Source organism: Cajanus cajan, chromosome 5 (genome assembly GCF_000230855.2).
Source record: "Cajanus cajan strain Asha chromosome 5, NIPB_CcT2T_4, whole genome shotgun sequence".
Classification (NCBI taxonomy): Eukaryota; Viridiplantae; Streptophyta; class Magnoliopsida; order Fabales; family Fabaceae; genus Cajanus; species Cajanus cajan.
In genome coordinates, this window is record NC_138521.1 from 12437431 (window position 1) to 12444649 (window position 7219).

The 7219-nt window shown below is 28.0% G+C and overlaps 1 non-coding gene across 1 annotated transcript; it reads left to right on the forward strand.

Moving 5' to 3' along the window:
• TRNAK-CUU (transfer RNA lysine (anticodon CUU)) lies at nucleotides 1–73 on the forward strand. The gene has a single exon. It is a non-coding gene; the product is annotated as a tRNA-Lys (tRNA).
• Nucleotides 74–7219: the final 7146 nt, after the last annotated feature.

Sequence of the window (7219 nt, forward strand, 5' to 3'; positions counted from 1 at the left end):
GCCCGTCTAGCTCAGTTGGTAGAGCGCAAGGCTCTTAACCTTGTGGTCGTGGGTTCGAGCCCCACGGTGGGCGTTTTCTTATTTTGCTTTGATATCCGCTACCAACACTGTTTTATCCAGAATAATACTAAGATTTTTATCAAATCATGCATTACATAAATAAAATATCAATCACTTATCAAACCTATTTCCCATTTAATGGAAATAGTTAGTTGGATTCAACTGTGCTTGATTCAAACTCTTGGCACATATTTTCATTTGTCCTCTTGGAAGGATACACGATAATGAAAACTAATCTAAATATTTAGCTTCTGTTGCGTGCGTGTATGCTTGCTTCTTTGGGCTTCTATTTCAGAAAAGTGGGTTTGTCTTATTATCTTCTGAACCAAATCTTGTGTTTTGTCTTATGATCTAAGGGACTGTTTGGTTTGGTAACTTTGGTTTGAGAACATGTTTGTTGTTTTCATTTTCTATTTTTACTTTGATTCCCTTTTTTTCTTAAGTTTAGGCAGGAAAAAGTGAAAACAAAAAACAATTAGTTGTTGTTTCACTGTTTCCTACATACAAACTTTGAAAATAAAGTGAAAACTGAAACTGAAAATAGAAAATAGAGAATATTTTCTCTAAAGTCTTTTAGACTTTTGCCTTCTAACCTTATGTGGCTCCAAAGGTGTTTAATTTAACTAGCAAAAGGGTAAAAAACAATGATTGGGTTGGTGTAGATATGGTGATGAGTAAATTCTAAATAAATTTGTTTTATATTGTTTTTATAAATGACCTAAAATGTCATTGGTTTACACATTTTGTAATGATAGATTAATAGATTCAAAAATATGATCTAGTCTTACTCCTTTTTTGATTTGGATGTTTAATGACAGCTGCATAAATTATTCTAATTATAGAAGATTTTGATCAACTCACCAAATCTGCTAAAAACCAGGAAAACTGAACAAGGAATGTCTGCATACTTTATCTATAATTTGTTAATTTCTGCCAATGCATTCATTGGGCCACAATGTCCAATTTTCTTGCCTTTTTTCTCTGCATTAATGCCTGTTACTACAATTTTATTTTTTTGCTATATTTTGTTTATTTTCAGTATGTAGTTTCTTCAGAAAACCTGTTAACAAAAAGAACATGAGGAAACGGACTATTGATAATGAAGATAATGACAATAATTAACTCAAACAAAGAAAGCTCTCTATTGCATATTCAGAAATGGACCTGGAAGCCTGACAATAAGTTGTACTTTTCCAATGGCTCTTCAAAAAGCTCTGAATCTGCTGAACCAAGTAAAGAATCTGGAAAACCAGTCTTTCAGTTTGAGTCTTCAAATTAAGGAGATTCAAGTTCAACATGACAGCAAAGCAATATCAACTCTAGAGACCAAGTTTTCCAAAGATGTTCATACCATCTATGAAAGAGTTCATGTCTAACTTAACCTTATAAAACTAACTTATAAGATAAATATTTTTCTCTACTTATATATATTATTTTGACTATCTCACTAGTCAATATGAGAGATCTTTATCACTAATGATAAAATTGGTTGAGCACATGTTGCTTATTTAGATACAAGTTTAAAAGGCCTTTTGAGAACTTCTATAAAGAAAATAAAAAGTTTTTCATGGTATAGAAACTCTCAAGGAAGATGAGATTGGCTGCAGGTGAGGCTGCAGATTAGGAGGAGGGTACTAATTTGACTGATGAACATGATGATGATTCATTTCCATTTGCATGTTTCATTTGTAGAAATCCTTTTGTGGATCCTGTTGTAAGTTGTAACCAAAATGCAAGCACAGTTGCTGCAAAAAAGTTTCAATTCGTAAGAGTTTGAAGTAATATGCTTTTTGAGTGTATGATACGATATTTATATTTAAGATATTGTGTAACTCATTTTAGTTTGGTTATATTAGGTTGCTGTTGTTATAGGTTTGACTAGTTGCTCTGGTCTGTTGAATGATTCAGCTCAGAAAGAATTGATACACTAAGCTTACCTGTTATTAATGAAAACTATGGGATGTTCTTTTGATCTTTTGTTTTGGGAATAGGCAGAGGATGTGTTCCTTTAGAATTGTGACATTGTTACTGTAGTAACACGTAATTTCTTTCAATTTAATCATGTCTAATTTTCTGTTTGTTTTATTTAACAACCTTAGCTGAAATATTCCTTTATTTTCTAGTTATTACTCGTACATTATTTTTTAAATGATTGCATTTCATGTACATTATTTAACTGGTGATCTACACTATTTTATATAACTCATTGGGTTCAATTATTTCTATACACATACTAAACTACATCTATCTTGGTTTAAAATTTCCTTTTCAGTTGCGTTTATATATAGTAAAGTCTTCATATTTTTCCAGTTAATATAACATTGATAATAGTAAATTTGTTAGTTTTATTTATTGCTGCCTATACAAAATAATTACCTTTGTTAATATGATTTTGGAGCAGTTCTACACTTCTCTTGAGACGACTCTAGTGACTGCATCCTTAGTTACTGCCACATTTCATAGCATTCTTTAGTATGGACAAATCCCTATTGTTGCTTCAAACGTGCCAATTGGGCCAAGGGTTTTAGGGTAGGTTGATGATATATACACCTCCATTTTTTTATACATACACCCCCTTTTTAAAAAAAATATTAAATTCCTAAATTATCCTTAATATTATTTGGAATAAAAAAAAAAATTATTCTGGAAAGTGTTTTTCAAAGGTTGATGATATATACACTTCCTTTTTCTTATAAGTACACCTCCTTTTCAAAAAAAATAATTAAAATTTTAAAATATTCTTAATTTTTTGCTTTTTTTTTTTAATTTTACATTCACAACATTTAATTTAGTACTTTTTTTACAGATCTTTCTTTTTTCTTCTTTTTTTCTTTTTTCAATTTTTACATACACCCCGCTATCTTTCCTTCACCCCACCTATTTTGGTAGCATGTAAAAAAATTGAAAGAGAAAAAAAAAGTATGTGAAAAAAAAAAGAAAAAAGTAGAAAATTGAAAGTTAAAGGTATAAAATTAAAAAATATATATATAATATTTTATAATTTTTTTTAAAAAATAAAGAAGGTGTACTTATAAAAAAAAAAAGAGGTGTATATATCATGAGCCTTCCGAAAAGAACTTTCCGTCAGAATAATTACGAAAAGTACTTTCTAGAATACTAAAATTACTATTCCGGAAATAACTTTCCGTCAAAATAATTATGGAAAATACTTTCCGTAACACTATAATTACTATTGCGAAAAATTATTTCCAGAATATTAACAGTGTGTGTATTTGTTACCATAATTTCGGAAAGAACTTTTCGCAATAGTAATTTTAGTGTTACGGAAAGTACTTTCCAAAATTATTCCGACGGAAAGTTATTTCCGGAATAATTATTTTAGTATTCTGGAAAAAACTTTCCAAAATTATGTCCAAATACACCTCCAAAAAAAAATTTTCCAGGATAAATTTTTTTTATTTCAAATAATATTAAAGATAATTTAGGAATTTAATATTTTTTTTTTTAAAAAGGGAATGTATGTATAAAAAAATGGAAGTGTATATATCATGTTTAGGGTTTAGGGTTTATATATATATCATAAGCCTTTAGGGTATCATAGCAGAACAATTGCAACAAAGAAAATGGGCTTGAGAAGGCATACATTGGCCCAAGCGAAGAGAACAGTGAAAGAAAGTGTATTCAAGAGAAACACTGAACCACTTAACACACATTAATTAGGTGAATTTACACCTCTTTTTATTAATAAATACACCTACCTTTTCAAAAAAAAAAATATATATATATATATATATATATATATTTCAAATTTATTTCTCCTTTTTTAAATAATATTTTTTAAAATTTTGTTTTTCATTTACTCTCCTCTTCATTTATCACTTTCCTTTCTTCCAATATCCTATTTTCTTTTGTCGAAGATGCGGAAAAATAGAGAAAAATTATTTTGAATAATTAAATTAAAGGAAATCATATTTTAAGTAATTATATACATATATGGGTTTAATGGTAACACTCTATTAGTATAAAAAATTTTATACAATTAACTAACTAAAAATCGTTATTTGTATAACTTTTAGAGTATGATTGGAGGACATGATTTAGGGTGGATTAGAAGAGAAAATTGATGATTTGTAGAGAGTCGAAAAAAAGTTAGGTTATTTGAGGAGAGGAATTTGTGAGGATTTGAGGATAAATAGAGGTGAGTCCCATAGAGGAAAAAAAAATACTCCCTAAAAAGAGGAGATTTGCTAAGAATTTAAGAAAAAAGATAAATTTTTATATATTAGTTTTTTTTGTCTCATTTTACTAAATAATGATTGGATATAATAAAAATATAATTTTAAATTATTTTCTTTCTATTTCTTACATAATTCTACTGGCTAAAACCCTATTTTGGTCCCTTATAATCTTTTTTTTGTTTCAATTTAGTCCTTCATTAATTTTTTGTCTCAAATTGGTCCCAAATTAATTAATTGGTTTCAATTTAGTCCCAAATTAATTAATTAGTTTCAATGTGGGACTTCCGTCCAAATTATTTAAACGGAGTTAACTTTTGGCCACATGGATGTCACGTAGATGCATACGTGGCATCCACGTGGATGAGAAAATTCTTTTTAATACACCTGGACCCGGAACGGCCCGTTCTGAAACCGGAACGGGCCGTTCTGGTTGCAAAATTAAAACACCACCAGTGAAGCAGAACGGGCCGTTCTGAAATCAGGTTGTTCTGCTTTCAAAACGGGCCGTTCTAAAATCAGAACGGCCCGTTCCAGAGCTGTTGAATAAAATATTCTTTACTTAATTGTGTTTTTGATATTATAATTATGCAATTTTGATCTCTAAGGTTTTAATTGAGTAATTTCATTCCTTAAAAGATTATAATTGTGTAATTTTAGTCTCACAATTTTTAATTGAACAATTTTAATCTCTCAAATATCATAATTGTGGAATTTTAGTCTTTCTCATTAAAAATTTAATAATTTTAAAATTTTAATATATATATATATAATGTTTTAAAACTATATAATTGTTTGTTTATTTAAATTAACGTATATTATTTTTTTTTAATGTATCAAATGATATATATTTACTATTACTAAATAAATAAAATTTATATATTATTAGTATTTTAATATTACTGATAAATTAATATCAATAATATTTTTACCCTTTTTATAAATAAACTAATAATTTGATAAATATAACTTAATATATATTAATATACTTTTACAAAAATATAAATATATAAGATCAGATATATATTTCTAATTAATATACTTATATTTTTGTAAAAGTATATTAATATATAACAAGTTATATTTATCAAATTATTAGTTTATCTATAAATATATTAATAATATTATTGATATAATATCGAAAATTATAATATACGTTAATTTGAATAGATAAATAATTATTTAATTTTAAAACATTATATATATATATATATATATATATTAAAATTATTAATTTTTAATGGGAGAAACAAAAATCATACTATTATGATATTTGAGGGACTAAAATTGTTTAATTAAAAATTGAAGGACCAAAATCGCGCAATTGCAATTCTTTAAGGACTAAAATTATGCAATTAAAATCTTGGAGATCACAAAACTGCACAATTGTAATACTTGAGGGATAAAAAATGCAATTAAACCAATATTCTTAATTAATTTTATTAAAAAATATAATAATTAATAAGATAAAAGGAATATCACTTTATAATTTTTTGCAACTTATTTAAGATTAAAGGAATAAAATGATAAAAATTAATAACATAAACATAATAAAAGAAAATATAAAAAAAATTTAATATATTTATTTTATTGGATATAATAACATAATTAAAATATAATTAATAATATATATTTTATAAAATTATTAATATTTTATATATAAAAAAATAAAATAAAACCGGAACGGCCCGTTCTGGTGCATTTTGGGTGTGTTAATTTTGCACTTGGAACGGGCCGTTCCGGATGCAAAATTAACACACCAAAAGTGCACCCAGAATGGCCCGTTCCGGTTTCAGAACGGGTCGTTCTGGGTCCAGGTGTTTTCAAAAAAATTCTCATCCATGTGAATGCCACGTATGCATCTACGTGGCCAAAAGTTAACATCGTTAAAGCAATTTGGACGGAAAGTCTCACATTGAAACCAATTAATTAATTTAGGACTAAATTGAAACCAATTAATTAGTTTGGGACCAAATTGAGACCAAAAATTAATGAGGGACTAAATTGAAACCAAAAAAAATTATAAGGGACTAAAATAGGGTTTTAGCCTAATTCTACTTTATCAAATAATAACGAAATTTACTTTATTTCTTATTCTCTTTCATGACCTTCAATTCTTCCCCTCTCTCAAACAAAGCATCAAGATAATAATATAAAGGTTAACAAATTTATCATTTATGTGAATTATGATTAAATGATAGTGTAAAACAATTTTATACAGATAACATATCATCATTAAACTATATATATATATATATATATATATATATATATATATATATATATATATATATATGATGAGAGATATGTTTGATTATTAGAGAGAAAGAGATGAAATAACAAAATTCCAGTGACTGATTATGGGTTATGGATTATTGGATGATAGCATTATTCTCAGCCCTCAGCAACCACCTCCCGCATGTGTTGCCCCACGTCTCGCGTGTTTCTGTTATAAATTTGTTATAGGAATTCCGTACAAAATTTGTTATAGGAATTCCGTACATTATGAAGCACGTATTGCATTTTCTTTTCTTTTCTTTTCCCTTTCCTTGTATATAAAGGGCCTTTTGGCCTCTTTGTTAATAGTGAATCTTTCCATATTTTTCACGTTCGTTTTATGGTACTAGAGCTACTCATCATGAGAGCTTTGCTGCGCTCCTAACTTTTCGTTTTTCACCTCCAATCTTCTGACGATGACAGACCCTGATTTTGGAGATGTCTCTTATGTAATCAGTGCCATGAAGGACTCATAGAATCCCTTGAGCCCCTACTATCTACACCCTAGAGAGAACCCAGGAGCAGTACTGGTTTCCACTCAATTGGAAGGTGGAAATTATCACTCATGGAGCAGATTCATAAAGAGAGCTTTGCAATCGAAAAACAAATTTACGTTTGTCGATGGTTCAATTCCAATGCCTACACCTGAGGATGAATTATATGACGCGTGGGAGCGATGTAATGTC